This window comes from Leptonychotes weddellii, chromosome 12, assembly GCF_054177405.1.
Source record: "Leptonychotes weddellii isolate Sample4059 chromosome 12, ASM5417740v2, whole genome shotgun sequence".
Lineage (NCBI taxonomy): Eukaryota > Metazoa > Chordata > Mammalia > Carnivora > Phocidae > Leptonychotes > Leptonychotes weddellii.
Window position 1 is genome coordinate 76,113,789 of NC_138380.1, and position 20,356 is coordinate 76,134,144.

At 40.6% G+C, this 20,356-nt stretch overlaps 1 protein-coding gene across 1 annotated transcript in view; it reads left to right on the forward strand.

The window, feature by feature from the left end:
• Positions 1 to 20,356, forward strand: part of MAGI2 (membrane associated guanylate kinase, WW and PDZ domain containing 2) — a 650,039-nt gene that overhangs the window by 558,024 nt on the left and 71,659 nt on the right. The window lies entirely within an intron of this gene.

Genomic DNA, 20,356 nt, shown 5'->3' on the forward strand with positions numbered 1-20,356 from the left:
TCCAAGCTGGACTTCGAACCCAGGCAAGGGCTGAGCCTGTCAGGCTGTCTAGAGCCTGACAGCCCCTGCCTTGAGCCTCCTCTCACACCATCTATACAGGGTTTTAGATTAGGCAACCCGGCTTCCCTAAACACAGAAGGGCGCTATCTTAACATGCTGCAAAGCCAACTCACAAGGGATTAAATAAACCAAAATCTTTGTAGTGCAGGTGAAAGCCACACAGCACGAAGGCCATGAGCGAAGTGACCAGACCCTTTAGGAGAGAGGGTAGCCCACCCACCCCCACTTCAGACGTGGCCCGTGTGGTGGGTTCCAAACGGTGGCCACGTTTTTTAACAAATGATCTAAATGGCTGTTAATATATCCAGCACTCCCAGGGCATAGAAGCATAAATATGGAAGTACTCTCCTGTAAAAAGAATATTCCTTCTTAGAGAATTCAAACCAGAGCAGTCTTTCTCTGCTGGGTCCCTGGCGTCAGCATCACCTGGGAACATGTTATAAATGCAAATTCTGAGCCCCACTGCAGATCTACAGAATCAGAAGCTCTAGGAGTGGGGTCAACATTGTCTGAATCTCCCCCTGGTGAATCTGATGCAAGGTGAAGTTTGAGAACTTCTAACTGAGCCAGAGGGAAGCTGACTTGACAGGTATGACAAAGATGGGATGTGTGTGGCTCCGGCTTTGTTAATTCCCCCCAGGTCTTGTCGAAGGAGATTTCCATTCTGTTCCAGCAGTTTAACTGAGGTTTTTAAATCCATGTAAACACAGATTTAGAATTTAGAATTTAGGCAGGTGCTCAATTTTATGAAAGAGGCTTTTTCTTCTGGCAAGTGATAAAAATGAGTCCTCTACCTGGGTTTCAGAAAATGGTGTTTTAACTTCTTTTCACAGATTATAAAAATAAGCAATATTTTATAATTTTCCATGCCAGTTTTATGGAGCAACCTATTCTTCTGTGTACAAGCTATCTAAAAGGAATTATTATGGCTGGTTTGAGATAATATGGGTTAGTTTATCTGGGACTATAATATATATGTATTTCCAGCACTTAATTCTCAAAGAAAAGGAACCACTTGGGAGTCACAGAAATCCCATGGATAAAATTTTACTGGTTGATTTTATGTCCAATCTTTAAATTAAGGCTGGACACTTAGCAAGGATGGATGGAAGACTTTTTTTCTGCTCTTTATGGATTATTTTTTTTTTAAAGATTTATTTATTTATTTGAGAGAGTGAGAATGAGAGAGAGAGAGAGAGTACATGACGGGGGGAGGGTTAGAGGGAGAAGCAGGCTCCTTGCTGAGTAGGGAGCCCGATGCGGGACTCGATCCAGGGACTCCAGGATCATGACCTGAGCCGAAGGCAGTCGCTTAACCAACTGAGCCACCCAGGCGCCCCTTTATGGATTATATTTAATACTCAAATGTTTTGGGGGATTTTCTCACTCATGGACCAGTGACTAACTGCCTGTCAGGGAAAGGGACAACTTCACCACGTTAGGTTCAAAGGTGTTCATATTATCTACTGTCAGAATTAGGTAACTATTTTATATCTGCATGGTTGTTCTTCATCATAGCATATAATTAAATCAGATCTTATTTTAATGTTTATTATCAAATTTTAATCATTTAAGCTAATGTTTTCTACCTTCGTCTGTGCTTATCAGGAATTAGCTGTAACCTATAATTCACAGATGTGTTTAAATTATTTTGTCAAGGACCAGGATCGATCAATATTTGCATGACTCAGTGGTTTGATTATTTTAAACTAATGCATAAACTGGATAACATAGGTTACCAATTTGGAAATTTTCCAATAAAATCAATCAGGGACCCATTTTTCCTCTTACTGTCAGATTCCCCCTTGATACCACTGGGGCCCAGATACATACACAGATCTTAATCATCCGTGCAGGTGATGCTTAGAAGACAGCTCTTTACTCCATGGATATTATGACTTGGTCGTAAAGCTCCAAGACTCCTGAGAAAAATAGGTGGACAAGAGATTCATGGGCTATCATTAAAAGTAAACTCAAGACGCAGAGAAGCCACCACTGGCTTCTTCCCAGCCTTTAAAACATGAAGGCACATTTCTCCTTGTCAATGTGATCCCTCCACCTTCAGTCTTAAACTGTCATTTCCTCTCCATGCAAACTAAACACACACCCACTGAATGATCAAATAAGTGTGGAAAAGATTGCATTTCTCCCCCCTTTTCATGATCAGAAACAGAAGGAAATACCCAGTAGTGGCTGGGTGATGGACATTGGGGAGGGTATGGGCTATGAGCGCTGTGAATTGTGTAAGACTGTTGAATCACAGACCTGTACCCCTGAAACAAATAATACATTATACTATCAAGAAGAAGATAGCAGGAAGGGAAAAATGAAGGCGGGGGGGAATCGGAGGGGAGGATGAACCATGAGAGACTACGGACTCTGAGAAACTAACTGAGGGTTCTAGAGGGAAGGGGGTTGGAGGGATGGGTTAGCCTGGTGACGGGTATTAAAGAGGGCACGTATTGAATGGAGCAGTGGGTGTTATACACAAACAATGAATCATGGAACACTACATCAAAAACTAATGAGGTAATGTATGGTGATTAACCTAACATAATAAAAGAAACAGAAGGAAGAAGCCAGGTAATGATCTGATCATAGCTGGATATCTTAGATGAAACACAGCATAATAGAATTGCTAAAATCAGAATTACTGTGAAAGAGCTGGATGATTCTGAGAAATCATTTCCTGTAACAACTAATGAATTACTAGGCCCTTGGGTCAGGGATGTAAATAATAGGACTTTTGAACACGTAGTTATGGCACCAGAGGTTAGCCTCTGAACCTGAGACTTTTCCTGGGTCTTTTATGATAACCTTCGTTGTAGGACAGTGGTGGCGTGTGCCTGTTTAGTGGTACCAGAAAGTCAGGAGCGGTGGTGCCAGAGGGGGTGGTGAGCATGGGTATAAGGACATCCTCCTCACAGTGGGGGTTCTAGGAAACTGTGGCACAAATACATATCTTTAAAGCATGTCCCAGGCGCCTGGGTGGCTCAGTCAGTTGAGTGTCTGACTCTTGATTTCGGCTCAGGTCATGATCTCAGGGTCGTGAGATCAAGCCCTGTGTTGGGGTGGAACCTGCTTAGGATTCTCTCTCCCTCTCCCTCTGCCCCTCCCCCCTCCATGTGCATGAGTGCGTGCGCGCGCTCTCTCTCTCTCTCTCTCACTCTCTAGCTCTCTCTCTAAAAAAATTAAAAAGTTGAGCAGACAAAACATAATCTGTAAATGCAGAAAATACAGGGACTAGAAAATAGAAACATAACCATCATGTCTGATTGCTTTCTTCAGTCATTCGGGAAGGCTAATGTCATAAGAAAAACACAAACGACATTCAGTTTTTAAGGAAAAGTGTAAGAAGTTACTAGAAACTATTAATGGATATGTTTTAAAAAGAAGAGTGTTTTTAAGTTTGTAAAATAGTCTAATAAAGTTGAGAGGGATAAAATTTTCGTACTGATGAATAAATCTCTGGTACAAAGCTCTTAGGGACACAATGTAATTAAAAACTGAAAATAAATAGGAAACACAGGCAAAGAATAATGAATATACAAAATAATTTACTGGTGAAGCAGGGCATCTTAAGAAATCAAGAGACATTTGGAAGAAAGGATAGTAGTTCTAATCACGTAAATAAAGTCTGACTGTCAAGTTAAAAGAGAATCTGAAAGGAGACCAAGTTTGCTCTTGAAAAGATAAAGTATTTTCCTGTTTCCATAAAACATAATATATTCCCCATTTCCATAAAACATACTTTCTATTATAAAAAAGAACATCATTTTTTAGCTTCATCACCTCAACAGCTGTGTAACAATTGTATATGCCTTTTTAGCATCAAATAAGCTTATTTATAAAATGGCTTACCTTCTTGAAATTCATATGCACAAGTCTGCCTGCAGTGGGACTCAGGGTGACCTAAAAAATCTTGGTAGACTGAACAAGTGCAAATAGGATATTGTTTATCCATCTTTTTTGGGGGGGGGCTTTTATTTAAATTCCAATTAGTTAACATACAGTATAATATTAGTTTCAGGTGTACAATTTAGTGATTCAGTACTTAACATTTAACACCCAGTGCTAATCACAACAAGTGCACTCCATAATCCCCATCACCTATTTCCCCCATCCCCCAAACCCCACCCCAGTTCTGTTGACCATCAATTTGTTCTCTATAGTTAAGAGTCTGTTTCTTGGTTTGCCTCTCCTTTTTTCCCCTATGATCATTTGTTTTTGTTTCCTAAACTCCACATATGAATGAAATTATATGGTACTCGTCTTTCTCTGACTGGCTTACTTGCCTAGCATAATACACTGCATCCGTGTCATTACAAATGGCAAGACTTCATTCTTATTAATGGCTGAGTAATATTCATATATACATATATATATATACAAATATATATATACACCACATTTTCTTTATTTATTCATCAGTCGATGGGCATTTGGGCTCTTTCCATAGTTTGGCTATTGTTGATAATGCTTCTATAAACATCGGGGTGCATGTATCCCTTTGAATCAGTATTTTTGTGTCCTCTGGGGAAATACCTAGTAGTGCAATTGCTGGATCATATGGCAGTTCTATTTTTGTAGGTATAAACACTAGCAATGATTCAAGCACCCACAAACCCTAGCCCTGCTTGAAAACAGAATATGACCAAACTCCCATGACTCAACTTCCCCACACACTCCAGCCCCCAGGGAACCACCACTCTAAACAAACACTTATCATTCCTTCCGGTTTTACTACAGATGTGTGTATCTCTCAACTATATTATTTATTTAGTTTTGCACACTTTGGGAACTTTATATAAATGAATCATATTGTACATGTCCTTCTCTGTGGTTTGCTTTTTATACTTTATATTCATAAGACTCATTCAAGTTGATGCATGAAGCTATAGTTCACTTATTTTCATCACTGCAAATCATTCCATTGTATGAATATGCTATAGTTGATAGTAGTTACCCATGGAGATTTGAGATTTTTCCATGTCGGTGGACATTTGAGTTGAGCTTTTCGTAACTAACACAATCCTTATACATGTTTCCCGCTACACATATGCAAGAATTTTCCTAGAGTAGACTATATACCTAGGTGGACACATATTTAACTTAACTAAATAACAGAAAAATATTTTCCTAAGTGGTGATACAAATTTATACACATATGAACAGTATAAAAGATTTTCCCCTACTATACTTCCTCATAAAACTTCAATTTCAAGCTTTTAATAGGTAGATAGAAAATGACACATCATTTAGGCTTGAATTTGCATTTCTTGATTAAATATGGTGTTCATCATCTTTTCTTATGTTTATTGGGCTTTTGTGTTTTCTCTTAAATAAAAATGCCTATTCATATATTTTCCCTATTTTCTGTTGAATTGTTTCTTCTTTTCATTTGATTTTGGAAGTGTTCATATGTTCTTGATGATAGTTTTTCATCAATTGCTATATTGCAAATATCTTACTCCAGTTAATGACTTGTAGTTTCACTTTCTTTATGATGCACTTTGGTAAACAGCCTTAATTTTAGTGTAATTGACTTAATAAACCCTTTCCTTCATAGTTTCCACTTTCTGTGTCGTCTTTGAAAAAATTATTCCCTAACTCATATTCCTAAAGATTTCCTATATCTTTCTCTAAAAGTTTTATAGTTTTGCTTTTCATTTCTAAGTCTTTAATCACCGAGAATTGATTTCCTGTGTAGTATAAGGAAGAAACCCAGTTTCGGTTTTTCTGTATAGATAACCACCTGTCACAGCATCATTTGTCGAATGCCCCTTGTTTTCCCCCAATCTGCAATGATAGCCCTATAATAAATAAAATTTCTATATGCAATGGTCTGTTTATAGATATTACACTGTTCTGCTGTTCTGTCTATGCCCACATCGACACTCTACTTATCTACCTTTTAATAAGTCTTGACTTTTGATAGAAAAACTGCCCATCCGCTCATCCCCAGACACACATCTTAATTCTTCAGGTGTGTCTGGTTGTTCTTGGATCTTTGCCCTTCCATATAAATTTTTTAGAATTTGCTTGTGCTATTAGGATTTTTATTGGAATTGTTTGGAATCTATAAAAAAGTGGGAAAACTCTATAATATTTATAATCTTTATAATATCGAATCTTTCTATCCATGAACATGATTTAATCCATTTATTTTGGTTTTCCTTAAACTGCTCAAAGTTTATAGTTTTTTCCATAACATGTCTGCAAATATTTTGCTAGATTGCTTCCAGGCACTTTGTTTTATTTTTGTTCTTATATATAGATTTTTATTTATTTATTTATTTATTTATTTATTTATTTTATTTATTTATTTTTAGAGAGAGAGAAAGAGAGCCCACGTGTGTAAGCATGGGGGAGGGGCAGAGGGAGAGAGAGAGAAAGAGAGAGAATCCTAAGCAGGCTCTGTACTCCGTACTAAGCCCAACGTGGGTTCAGTCTCACAACCTTGAGATCATGACCTGAGCCGAAATCAAGAGTCAGATGCTCAACTGACTGAGCCATCCAGGCACCCTGATATATAATATTTTTAATGTAATATTAAGATAAACTGTTACCAGTAGAAAGAAAGAGAATTGATTTTTGTATGTTGATCAATCGTTATCATGCAAAATTACTAAACTCTTTTATTAATTCAAGTCATTTATCTGTAGCTACCTCTGGATTTTCTGCATAGGTAAACACATCTTCTGCAAATAATGAGAGTTCTCTGTTTTTAAGTTCTTTTACTTTTTTTTTTCTTATTTTACTGCACATGTTCAACTTCCAATGTGACTCTAAATAGAAGTGGTCAAAGCAAGCACTCTTGTTCTATTTCTAATCTTAAAGGGAATGCTTTTAACATTTCACCACTAAACATAATGTTTAATGAGTTTATACAGATAACCTTTAACAGATTAAGAATGTTCCCTTTTATTACTAGTTTGCTAGAGAGTTTATTAGGAATTCATGTTGAATTTTATGTACTATTTCCATGTCCATGGGAAGTGTCATATGATCTTTTTCCTTAACATGCTGATTAATATGATTAATCATATTTGTGGGTTTTTATGTTATTATCACTCTTGATTTCCTCAGATAAATCCTACTTATCCATAGTGATCTTTTTATGCATTGCTCAATTCAGTTTCTGATAATTCCTTTAGGATATTTGTATCTTTGTTCTTGAGTAAGATCGGCCTGAAATTTTTTCTTATAGTATGGTTGAATGATTTTGATATTAATGTTATTCTAGCCTTATAAAGTGAGAAGGAATAATCTTTCTGTGTTTTTCATTGTTGATCCGGTCTGGGAAAGCTTATGTAAGTTGAGAAATGTCCTTGCATGTTAGGTAGAATGCACCCGTAAATCCATCCAAACCTTGTGTTCTTTCTTCATGTGAAAATTTTAAATCACTAACTACATTTCTATAAGAACTAGGATATTCTTCAGGTTTTCTATTTCTTTTTAAGTTAATTTTAATAAATTTCCTTTTTCTAATAATTTGCCTATTCCATCTTAGTTTCCAAAGTGTTTATATTATCTTATTATATTTTTAATGTCTGAAGGATTTGTTTTTATGTCCCCATCTCATTTATTTGACCACTGTTTATTTGTGCATTCTTTGTTTTATCTTTATTAATTGAGCCAGAGATTTGTCCATTTTTTAATTTTTTTACAGAACCAGCTTACATATTTGTTCTCTTGCTTATTCATTACTATTTTTATATTTAGTATTTCTCTCCCTCCATTTTCTTTTACTCTGTTATTTTTATTGCTCCTTAAGTTGGATGCTTAGATCAGTAATTCTCCATTTTTCTTCATTCTATTAATAATGTATGAATTTAAGGCTGTAGTTTTTTGTTTTGTTTTGTTTTGTTTTGTTTTGTTTTTTAGTTTATTTATTTGACAGAGAGAGACACAGTGAGAGCAGGATCACAAGCAGGGGGAGAGGGAGAGGGAGAAACAGACTTCCCGCGGAGCAGGGAGCCCGATGCGGGGCTCGATCCCAGGACCCTGGGATCATGACCTGAGCCGAAGGCAGACGCTTAACGACTGAGCCAGCCAGGCGCCCCAAGGCCGTAGTTTTGATATGTAGTATGTTCATGATTTTAAGTTCTAAATACATTTTCATTTCCACTGTGATTTCCTCTTTGACTCATAGATCATTTAGAAAGTGCTCTTGTTTTTGTATTTTTAAATGTATGGGGATTTTCTGGTTAGTTGTTTATTCTTGATTTCTAATGAGTCCTTGCCCCTCCCACAGGCTAAGTCTGTGTGCTCTCAAGGCCCTCATGATGCACTCACTACTGGGTTCTGGGCAAAGAGAAGCATGGTGTCCTCCTTACCCTCTGCCACCTCAGCAGTGTAGAAGCTCTGCTTGGGCCCACAGTCTCAGAAAGAGGGAGGGAGGGTCCCAAATTCACATGCCTGCCTGGGCCAGGCAGGGAACATGAATGTGTGAGACATGGAGAGCCTTTGCCCCTTCTGAGGAGCAGCCACTATGAGCCGAGGCCAACTGTTGATCAGAGGGGATGCTGGCTTCCTCCTTCTAAGTCTTTGATCTTTCAAGAGAAAGCAAAAATCCGTATTTTTAAGAATCAACCAGACTTGAAAATATGTTCTTTCTTAATTTAAAAAAGGTGTACATGTGAAACAAAGCAAGTCTGCAGGCAATGTGTGGATCCCAGCTACCTTATTTTTGTCAGTGTTGTAAACAGATACTAGGGCAAGAAGAAGGTGGAGTAGCTGTGGGCAGGGAGGCTGAGACTGTTCCTACACCTGCAGGTCCTACACCTATGGGTCCCAGCACAGCCAGTCAAAACTGTTCCAGGATAGCCCATGTCTGTTAGAAGACACCAATGCAGAAATGTGTGAAATGCCCTAGAAATGGGCATACTGAGAAAACCGGCATAATCTGCAGCTCTTAGGCCTCATCTTTGTATTTGAAATTTTAAAGCTGGTTTTCATTCCCAGGAAACGTATTTTGGTGGCTCAGATAGATTCCTTTGCGTTTGTCATCTCCAGCCAGATGTAAGAGGGGACTGCTCTGGAAGGGGACACATTTAATAGTACGCAGATTCCTGGTGACCGCTTAGAAGAATCCTACCTTATCTTCCCCGAGACTGAGGGTGCTTGTCTGGGCCGTAAATGAGGGGGCCAGCCCAGCTGGAGGCTCTGCCTGAATCTGGGGAGGAGCCCTCTTCACATCGTGCTCATCGTGCTCATTCTGCCATTGAGCTTGAATGCCATGACACAGTGTCTTGAATTAATATGCCCTTGGATCCAGAGAATCAAAGCAGCGAGGCTGTCTCCCTTAGCAACAAGAGACTCTCTCACACACACAATTTCCCAGGGGAAAAAGTTGGGTAAAAATAGCGATATACGCCCATCAGTGGGTCTATCTCAGTCTGAAGCCTCTGGTCACCGTCATAGGCTGAAGAAGGCATGCGCTTTGCTTGTTTCCAGTCGGTTCGTCCGAGATATTTTCATTGTCTCCAGCCCACTCAGTTGCTTCCTTACCCTGATGACCCTCAGAGGGAAGTGTCTGTCTTACTGACTTCCTAGTCCATTCCCTATCTTGTTCCCTTTCCTTTTTCCACAGCGTGTTTCTTCCTTGTAAGGAAATACGGGGCAGTTAAAAGAGCAGGAGCTGGGCGGACCTGATGTTCATACACTGACTCACCACCTCAATGGCTCTCTAGCTCTGACCGTGGACGAGTTACCCCGTCAAGAGCTTACAGCGGCTCTAGAGCCTCAAATACCAGCCTCCTCTGGGCAGCTTCCGGGGCATGCGCACTGGGTCGGCGGGAGGGAGACTGTTCTCCTGGCCACAAGGACCAATTGAGTCAGCCCTAGCAACTCAAAGAATGACCGCGTGTCCTCATACCATGCAAGTTATTTAGCAGAGTCCATTTTACTCTTCTGGAAAATGGGAATAGTCTTTTCCAGGAAGGACAAAGTGCCTACTTCAATATTCCTCCATTCTTCCTCCCCCTCCTTCCCACCGAGGTCTGTGTTTCTATTAAAATACGCAATACCCTAAGCCCGGAGATATAGAAGGCATGTTCAAGTAAGTGTGTATATGTCAAGAGGTTATGAAAGCTTTGAAGTACAAATCACCTCGTATTTGCTTCCCCCCCAACCCAGTCTGTTAGATAAGGTGGGTTCCTTCTCAAAACACAAATCTGATCTATCTGCCCATTGCTTAAAACCTGTCAGTGGCACCCCGTTTCTTGCAGGGTAAAGATCAGACCCCTAACAGGCCCTGCCTCCCTCCCAGCTCATCTCAGCCAGGCTCCCCTTGCCTTCCAGCCTCTCAGTCAGGTCACCATGCTCCCTCCCACCCACGGGCTTTTGCCCACCTCTCCCCCTCTTCCCAAAATTCTCCTCCCTCCTCTCTTCACCTGATTAACTCCTCCTCCTCTTTCTCCTGTCAACTCAAGCATCTAATCTTCAGAGAAAGCTTCTCTTCATTCTCCAGTCAGGTCACATCCGCCTGTCATCGGCTGCCACGTCTCCTTTGTAGCTTTTGTCACAATGCTAATTTCACATTCACGTGCGTGATTATGTTATGAAATCTGACTCTCCAGAGTATAAACTCTGTGAGAACAGGAGCTGTAGTGCTCTGTGCTCCCCACTGTACCCCAGTGCTCAGCGCTGTGCCTGGGCCATGGTGCACGTTCAGTCGGTATTGTTTACTAAATGAATATGTGAACAGAAGCCTTCGAAGTGCAGAACACTGCAGGTGTATTTTCTGGCTCTGGAAGTTAACTAGTTCTGCTCACTAGGTACATGGCCGCAAAGGCACCCGATGAACCAGATTTCACAGAGAACAGAGTATATGAATTTATGTGGAATATTCAGTCTAACTCACAGTCAGCTTTTTATGCCCTAGCGCCTCGCTGTAAATCCACCGTCCTTTTCAGAGTACATTTAATTGTTACAGATTTCGCAGGATCGGTGAGGTAGCGTGGTTACTGTGCCTAACGTTTTTTAAATGCCTTTAATCCTAAACTCTGTGACATTTCACATCTTGTTTTCCTCATATGTAAACTCCCAATCACCAGATGTGAATGACACAGTGGGAATAGAAATAGAATAGATAAAGTGAAAAATAAGGTCAAGCGGGAAATAATGAAGAACTTCAAAAGCATGAGGTATGCAAAACATGACAGAATGAAGGGTTACAAGACAGGTGCACCAGAGCCTATTAGAGAAAGTACACAGGAGAGCAGGGCCATTGGTCGGGTGATGGGGAAGCCAGAGCTTAGCAGAATATATGAACTCCACAGAGCTGAGCCCGTCAGCTCAATGCAGATAGATGAGCTAAGGAGGCTGATGAAATCGAACGCATGAGAGAAAAGAGATGACAAGTGCTTAAGAGAGGAAAGAGCAGTCCAACTGGAGAAATAAAACAACTGTCTGGGCTTGGGTAGATCGTTTCTGGGGCCCTGCATTGCCAAAGATCACCCACCCAGTCTTTCATCACCTCTGGGTGCTGACACTCAGTAAACACACAGAGAGCTCATCCCTCCATAACTGTTAGCCTCTCCACGTCCCCACAGTCCGTGTCACTGAGCCGCCCCGTCGTCTGTCAGCCATCACGGTGACTCACCCTTCAGATCGTCTGCAAATGCAAGGTTTTCCTTTATTGTTTGGTTCTGCTCCATGCCTTTTATGAAGGGAAAGAGAAACCTCTCGCCAAGATCAAATCCATTACCTTTTTCTTTTCAGAGCCTGACCCGTGAACACTGTGTTAAATGAGTGACACGAGTCCCTTTCAGGAAGGAGGGGGAGCTTTGTCTTGATTAGAGAAAGAAGCCCAGGGAGCAGAGCTGGCTTGCTCGGCGTTAGACCCCTTTGTCAATTATTCAGGGTTCATTATGCCACGCGGGGAGGGCTCCGTTTCTCTGCCCTGTTTCTTCTTCCATTGGATGCCCAACTTTGAACCATGAGGGCTAGTTAAGGGTTTGGTAAGGAATCAAAGGGTTAGTGTTAGGATAGCATGTTGGTGGGAAAAGACAGAGAAGAAATTGAATAAATTACAAGTGAGGAGAATCTTTGCATTTTTAATTATTCATGGTTTTTGTTTTGTTTTTGGGTTTTGGTTTTGCCTATGGAAAAGAATGAGAAAGTTTACAAACCACCGCTGTGATCTGAAAAACACATTCTACTTGCCTCTGCAATGAAGGGAGGACTTGTGAGGATAGTTTCCTCTTTATATTAAGCCATCATTTCTCTGTCTTTATCTGAGAATAAGTCAAAATTTTCTTCCCACTTCATTTTTACAAAAATGTCTTCCCAGCGTTTATGCAAATTAGCCATCTGCTTGAGATCCTTTGTCATTGCGTCACTCCCCCAGACCCCCAGCTCTTCGGGGGGGCGGGCCGGGAGTCACTCAGCCTGCCCAGTCTACCATTCACTTCTCTGTTTTCGTCAGAACAGTGGGCATGAGATACATCTTGATCCTGACTCACACAGGATTTGGTTGGCACAGCAGAGTGCTTCAGATGTTGAGAGCTGCGTACTCTATTCTTCAAATGTGATTCCTGGACCATGAGTGTTTCTTCTTCAGTGTGCCCCTGGAGTGCTGCTTCCGTGGCGATACACCATCCTCAGACCCCGGTCCTTTTCTTTCCCTGCCATGGCTTCCTAGCATCTGCGCTATTGAACAAAGAAATGACCTCTGCCCTTACCTATGGAATATTGCTGCCACCATCACTAGGATGAAAAGGGCATTACTGTATCTGACTCCTGGGTGCTCCGACTTGACAAGATACTTGTTTCTCAATAAGTACTTCTCCTCTGTATTGGGACCCATCACCTCTTCTTGATCCTGTATAAAACAGCACAACCCCCAAAGCAGGCTTGTCTCACTATTTGGTCAACTTTGGGATGTATGGGCTGACATCCCTCCTAAATGCCTAACCTGACTTTCCAGCTGCCTGTTAGATGTCCAAGGCACTCATTTTCCACTTCAGACCGGCCACTGGTTCTTGACATTATGCCATCTCAGTGTCTCACACCTTTGTGTAATTAATCTGCCAAAAAGATGATATGCCACTAGTCTTTAGAACACTGTCAGCAATATTAGTCTTCTTGCGGGAAGAGGAGACTCCTCAACCTATTAGCATTACTTTGCTTTGTATGAGACCTTGAGAGAATGATTGAGCCCAGAAAGGGAAGTTAAGGTCAAATGTAAGTAAGCAAAGGGAAGGATTAATGAATATTGAATATTGGGTCATTTTCAAAAATTGCCTTCCTAGCTCCAGAGAGAAAACTGGGAGGTATATCAGAGGGAATTGGGAGTAAGCTGCTGAGTTGATGCTTGCAATTAGCTACCTAACTTGGGAGTGTGCTCAATCCTGAGCAGGGCTGGCCTAAGGGAGGACAGTACACACTGCTTTGGTCTGTGTCTTTCTGGAAACGGACATGAAGGAAACTTAAGTCAGATCCCAAATTAGGCATTTCCTCCTTTCCTTCCATTGTGACTGCCACAATACAGACCTTCCTCTTTGTTATCTTGAACTATTCCAGTAGCCAGATGGGTCCCACCGGTGTCTCATTTCTCCCATTCATGCTTCATACTACCACCAAAGTTGTATTCCTAAATCACAGGTGCAATCAAATCTCTTGTCTCCTCGAAAGTTTTCAACATCCCGCCTTTGCTTGCAGGATACACCTAAACATGTTAAGGTTTTTGGCTTTGGTTTTGATTTTGGTTAGGGGTTGTTGCTTTTGTTGTTTTTTTAAAAAAAAGGCCTTCTACATTCTGGCCCCAAGCAGCTTTCTATCCTTATATGCCAGTCTGATTCCACGGTTTATCATCCAACCGTTCCTGCTTCCAGGACACCCGCGGCCATTTGACACCTTCCTGTCTTTCCTCAACCTTTTCTTTCCAAGTGGGATTTCCTCTCTGCCCATCTCTGTCCTTAAAACCCTACTCATCCCTATGGACTCTGAGAAACAAACTGAGGGTTCTAGAGGGAAGGGGGTGAGAGGATGGATTAGCCCGGTGATGGGTATTAAAGAGAGCACGTTCTACATGGAGCACTGGGTGTTATACACAAACAATGAATCATGGAACACTACATCAAAAACTAATGATGTAATGTTTGGTGATTAACATAACATAATAAAATAAAATTTAAAAAAACAACCCTACACATCTCTCAAGGGTCAGCTCTGACTACCGCATGAAGCTGTTGCTAATTCTCACCTCACCTCCCATTCCTACCTGCTTTCAGCACCCCCATAGCACACTTTTGAAGATATTTTTATTATGAAATACAATAAAAGAGAGATTATACAATATGTGTGTGCAGTTTCAGTAACAATAATTAAGCACCCACACAACTGCTACCCAGCTTAAGAAACAAAATAGAAACAGAACAATGTTAATGTATTTGCAGCCTTCCTCACCTCCTCTCGCAGCCATCCCCCCGCCATCTGCCAGAGGTAACTCTGCTCCTGAATTCTGTGTTTATCATCCCTTTGCTTTTCTTTATAGTTTACCATGTATAGATATATCCCTCAGCAAGATATTGTGCAGTTTCACATGTCTTCAAACTTTATAAACACAGAATTCTATTTTTTGTATTTTCTTAATTTTTTTAGCTCCACATGGTGACGAAATCACCGATTTAATATGTACTACTGTAATTTATTTATTACCACTACTGCATAGTTCTTTAGTATATAAGTGGGAATTTATGTATCCATTTTCCTGTTGATAGGCATTAAGGTGGTTTCCAACTTCTTCCTATTAGAAACATCCCTGTTATGGACATTCTTGTAAAGTTCTTCTGGTAAACATGTGCAAGATTTTCTCTTGGCAACAACTTCTGACTCTATTCCTAGGAGGATTCACTGGGTCCTGGGAACAACATCAAGTTGACTAAATAATACCAGAAAATTATCCAAAGTGCTTATAACAATATATATACTCTTCCATGTTGGATATGGGTCCCTCCTGCTTTATATCCTTGTCAATGTCTGATATGAAATTGATGTTAAACTTCTGTTAGTATAGTGGACGTAAAATGCTATATCCTTATGGTTTTGATTTTCTTTCTATTAATGAACATCTTTTTATATGTTTGAGTTATTCATCCTCCTCTTCTTTGATTTTTAAGTTTGTATCTCTTGACTACATTTCCATTATTACTGTTGTCTTTTCCTGATTAATTTTTAGACATGATAGATACTGTATTTTGGTTGGTCTTATGTGCTGAACATATCTGTTCCCAGTTTGTGGCAGTTCCTTTTTCTTTATAATCTCTTCTGATAAAGTCACCTTCTTAATTTTTATATACTCAAAAATATCAATATTTTGTATTACTTGCATTTTTGTGCTTTAAGACATCCTTTGCTATCTTAGAGTCATATTTTTTAATAACTTTTAAAGTTGGACCTTTCACATTTAAATCCACAATCCATCAAGAATTGGTTTTTGTATATGGTATGAGGTAGAGATTCATCTTAAAAAGTGTTTAACCATGGTCTTTGGTTTGTAGTAAAATTTAATGTGTTATATTGTAAAGGCTTTGATATGTGATAGTGCATCATAATCTTCTCCAAATCCTCCACTGTCTCAGCACAACACTTCCCACCTTACGGGTGCTTGGGAGGGTTAGAATATCATGGCCAGTGGACACCTCCTAATGCCCCTGTCCTTACACCACGCTTCTGACGGCACTGGCAAGAAACACAACGCCTTCCTTCATCACCTTGCCAGGCACCTCCTCTCCCCCATCCCATCCTCTACAGATGTTCTCAGAAGCTGCTCCCTGCTCCATTCTTCCCAAGCACAAAACCAGGGAACAAAACTCCTAGATATCAAGGAATATGAGAAACGGCCAGCCAGTTTGTTTTCTTTTGTCCTGTAATAGCTTAATAGTATACCCCCTGGGAGTGTTGTAGGAAGCAAGGGATGGGCCTCAGCAGCGTGGAGAACCGATCCCAGCCTGCATTCAGATAAGCCAGCATGGCTCAGATATCGCCAGTCACAGAGAAGTATCTGCTGTGTTTTTTGGGTGCTGGTTTCCTTAACCACAGACTCCAGGAAATTAAAAATCCCAGTGGATTCACTTTGCTTTTCATCCACCAGAGAGAGTTAAGATGGCACTGAATACAAGTATAAAGTTCTTTTCTGAATCACGTAAGCATGAAAAGGAAATATTTCAATTCACAGCCTAGATATAGTCATGTGTCCTTTCAATTCTGAGCAATTGAACACATATATATTCAGTATTTACTAGAATAAACATTTCTAGAATATACAGAGAAACACTGTGAAGCGCTGTGGGCAGCAGAGTAGCATAAGGGAAAGAGCCTGGATTTGGGCAAATTTCAGCTTACTTACTAGCTGGACAACCTCAGTTTCCCCATCACAAAATGGAGATCAAGACATACCTACCTTGCAGAGACAATCCCTAGTCTTTAGAAATGTATCCTTTATGATGTCTACATCGATCAATAACTCAGGAATAAGGCTGACTGCAACAAGAGCTATAAATATCATAGCCACATATATTTTTAAAGATTTATTTTATTTATTTATTTGAGAGAGAGCGTGAGCCGGGGAGGGGGGAGCAGAGGGAGAGGTTCTCAAGCAGACTCCACACTGAGCACAGAGCCTGACACAGGGCTCGGGCTCATCACCCGGAGATCATGACCTGAGCTGAAATCAGGAGTCAGATGCTCAACTGACTGAGCCACCCACGTGCCCCATCATAACCATATTTTTAAAACAAAAATTGACATGTGATCTGACCAAAAAAAAATGAGTCCAAGAGAGTACCTTAGTACTCTAATATTAGAAATTGAGATTACCCCAGCACATCTAAGACATGCAGTCCCTCTAGTTATAATAGAAGCAGTGACCATTTGCCATAGGGAAGATCAATTTTGTCTTGGAGAGAGTCCTTAGAGGAAATGACAGTTGAGCGAGGTCCTAATGTGCCTTCAACAGGTAGATATGAGCAAAGACTAGAAGAATTCCAGATAGCACCGGGAGTATCATAGAACACAACAGAGACAGGTAAGACAGGGCCCTTTTCCCCACGTGCCTTTTTAATCATATAGAAAAGATAATCCCCAGGACTCCAACGAATCTCCTGAGGTAGGAAAGGAAGCCAGGAAATAAGATGGGGGTAAAGTCAGCAGGAACCTGAATACTACCCCATACCCACAGCCCTGTTTGAGTCAAAGCAGCTCTGCTCTTATGTATCATTTATTGCTTTTCTTAAGTAAAGTTTAATTTGTAAATGACTTTCCACTACTTAGTGCTTAATGAAAGGTTGACTATGAATATATATATATATATTTATATATATATATATAACTTATATATATATATAAGTTAACTTATATATATAAGTTATATATATATATAACTTAGGTAGTGTGTTTAGTCCTTGAGTTGTTTTCTGTAACTAATCCACGTGGCCCTTTTGGTGACCCTGTGATTTTTGCTTTGGTTACCTGCCCTGCAAAACTGTGTGGGTCCTACCAAGGACAGAGAGCAACAGCATTGTGGGATGTCACTCAGGTCTGGGAATCTGTTTTCAAGAGAGTGGTCCAAGTAGGAGAGGGAGCAAGCACCACCCAGCCCTGAAGGCAGAGTTGCAGAGTTGTGTGATCCATATGAGGGTTCAGACTCTTTTGCAGGGAAAAGGAAGCATGTCAACTAGGAGTTGAGACAGTGACCTCGAACAGTAGATGTTGGATACCCTAAAAAGAGCACTGGTGGGAAGCAGGCAAAGTGCGGTATGGTGGCCTCCCAGCCTGGGCCCTAGAGGAATGTACCGAATAGGCAGGCTCCTTTGGGGTAGATATGTTGCATGCCCAAGCTCCTTGAGCTTCTGAAGGTAAATTAGAGAGGCCTCTCGAGGAAAAGAACAACTCCAATGTGTCATATGGGAAACGACACAGAATGTCTTCCCCCATTGTAAGAAAAGTATAGACATCGGTGAATTGCAGAATTTTTAAATTGTTGGTTGTTTGCATCCCCACTCATTTGTGCTGGCCTTTTTAAATTGACCACACTATTATCATTGGCACATCAACGTGTCTTGGAATGAAATGAATACATGTAGAGTTTCCACGTAGCTCCCAGGGATCCACTAAAACTTACATTCAGAAAAGGAAAACTAGAGAATAGAAATACGCTGGAAATGACCAAGAGAACATGGCAGAAACAACAGGGCAAAGAAGCATGTCACAACTATCTCTGCTAACCAAGATGCTGTTTCTTGATGCAACAAGGCCACTTATGTTATGAATAAAAGCTTAGGAAAGCTCATACTTGACAGTTTTATACAGGTCATAATAATAGATGGCATCAGTGTTCTTCCAGTAGAGAGGCAAAAGCCCTACCTTTTTAGTGATGTATTATTGCTTTCAAAACTTTGTTGAGAATATCTAAATTTGAAAAGGGACCAAATGGTTTTTTAAAGCCCCCTAGGTAATTCTGATGCATACACCTGGAGAAAACCCACTTTTGAATAGGCTAGAATAGGCAGGCAGTCAGGCATTAAGTGGACCAACAATATGAGGCCAAGAAAAAATAGTTAATCTTTTAGAACTCAGTCATTTCCTAAATATGTCATTAAGAAAATGACAGAATGGTTAAAATAATTCCACTTTTATTTATATGATTAATTTAATTCTTTGGTAAAAAATACTTTTCATTTTCTAAAGACCTCTTAAACAGCTAATGGATTAACTTCTAATAAGACCTTTGTCTGCAAATTACAATTAAAATATTTGAGTTGGTAACTGGCACTTCATGCATTTCATGGTGCTTCACAAGTGAAGTGGAGAGAGAAAGTGTAGGTATTTTTCTTAAGCCCACAATTCAGATGATTGTTCACTATATGGAACCTAAAGATTTTAGAAATTATTTGTATGTGAAAATGAGAGTAAAAGTGAGACTGTAAAAACCTCCAGACCTACAAGATTTCAAGATTTATGTAGAGGGCGATAGGAATCAAAATGATAGGAATGCTGGCACTGGGCTGGCCATATTGACCAAAGGACACTGCGGGAAGTCCAAGAAAAGACAGACAGGTATGGAGACCCAACATATGGTGGAGGCAGCATCACAAGTCAGGGGTGGGGGACAGACTCTCCATAACTGGTGCTGGGACAAATAGTTATCCATACAGATAAGAATGAATCTCTACTTCACACCGCATACAGAAATCAGTTCCAGGTGGATTGAAGACCAAGTGTGAAAAGCAAACTACTAAAACCTTTAGGAGAAAATATAATAATAAACACATTTATGCACATTGTAGTCAGGAACCCACTTTTTTTGAAAAACTTGGCCATTAAAGAACTTAAAGGAGAAATGAAAACGAGGTCACTTTTCAATTATCCAGAGTGAGAATGATGAGCAAAACTAATAGATAATCCCCATGCTTCATTCAACTCCCTGTTTTTATTCTGCTGTTCCTCTCCATGAGGTATGATGATGTAAGATCTCAGCCTGATTTAGGGAATCAGCCAGAGCAAGACCAGCCACTTCCTTGGGTGGCCTACTGAGAGCTGCTCTTTCATAGAACCAGTCCTACTGATTTGTCTTTGCCTACACTCTCCCAATGCCGAGTAGAAGTAAAAGTTTCTCTCTGGGAGAAAACAGAGTTTGGGAAGCACTAACCATCCCTCCTCCCCACCTCATCCCCTGTGAGGGAAAGAGGTATTAGAACTTTGCCCTGTTCCCCTCCCACAAGATTGGGAATGTTTGACCCATCCTTGCCTTCTACCTCAAGGGAGGCTGATGATTGTTTCTTATCTAGAAGGGGCCAAGCTAGTGAATCAGGAGAGACCTTGATGAGCTGGGGAAGGGAGAGAAAGAGGAAGGAGAGAAAGCAAGAAGAGGAGTTCTAGGGCAGTCCGCATCCCCACCATTCCCCACGGGTTGAGTCAACACTACAGAAGGTGCTTTGGGACTTAAACCACCTTTCTGGGGGGATATTTTCTGGCCAAAGGGACCCCTGCTGAAAGAGGCCATAGGTTACATTACCCATAGTGCTGAATGGAAGAAGAAGAGGCCAACCTCATTGGTGTCTCCCAACATAGAGAGAAACTCCACATCAGGTCTTCCAAAAAAGTGACCCAAAGCATCCTTAGGAGAGAGGCAGCATTTGGATGTCCACCGACTTTAAATTCCCTGAGGTCAAAAATCTTATCTTCCTTCATTCCCATAATATCCCCAGCACCTAAGGTGGTCCCTGGCACAAAGTGAACCCGTGAAGTGAGAACCTCCTCCTAGAACAGCAACAGAAAGAGAAAGGCA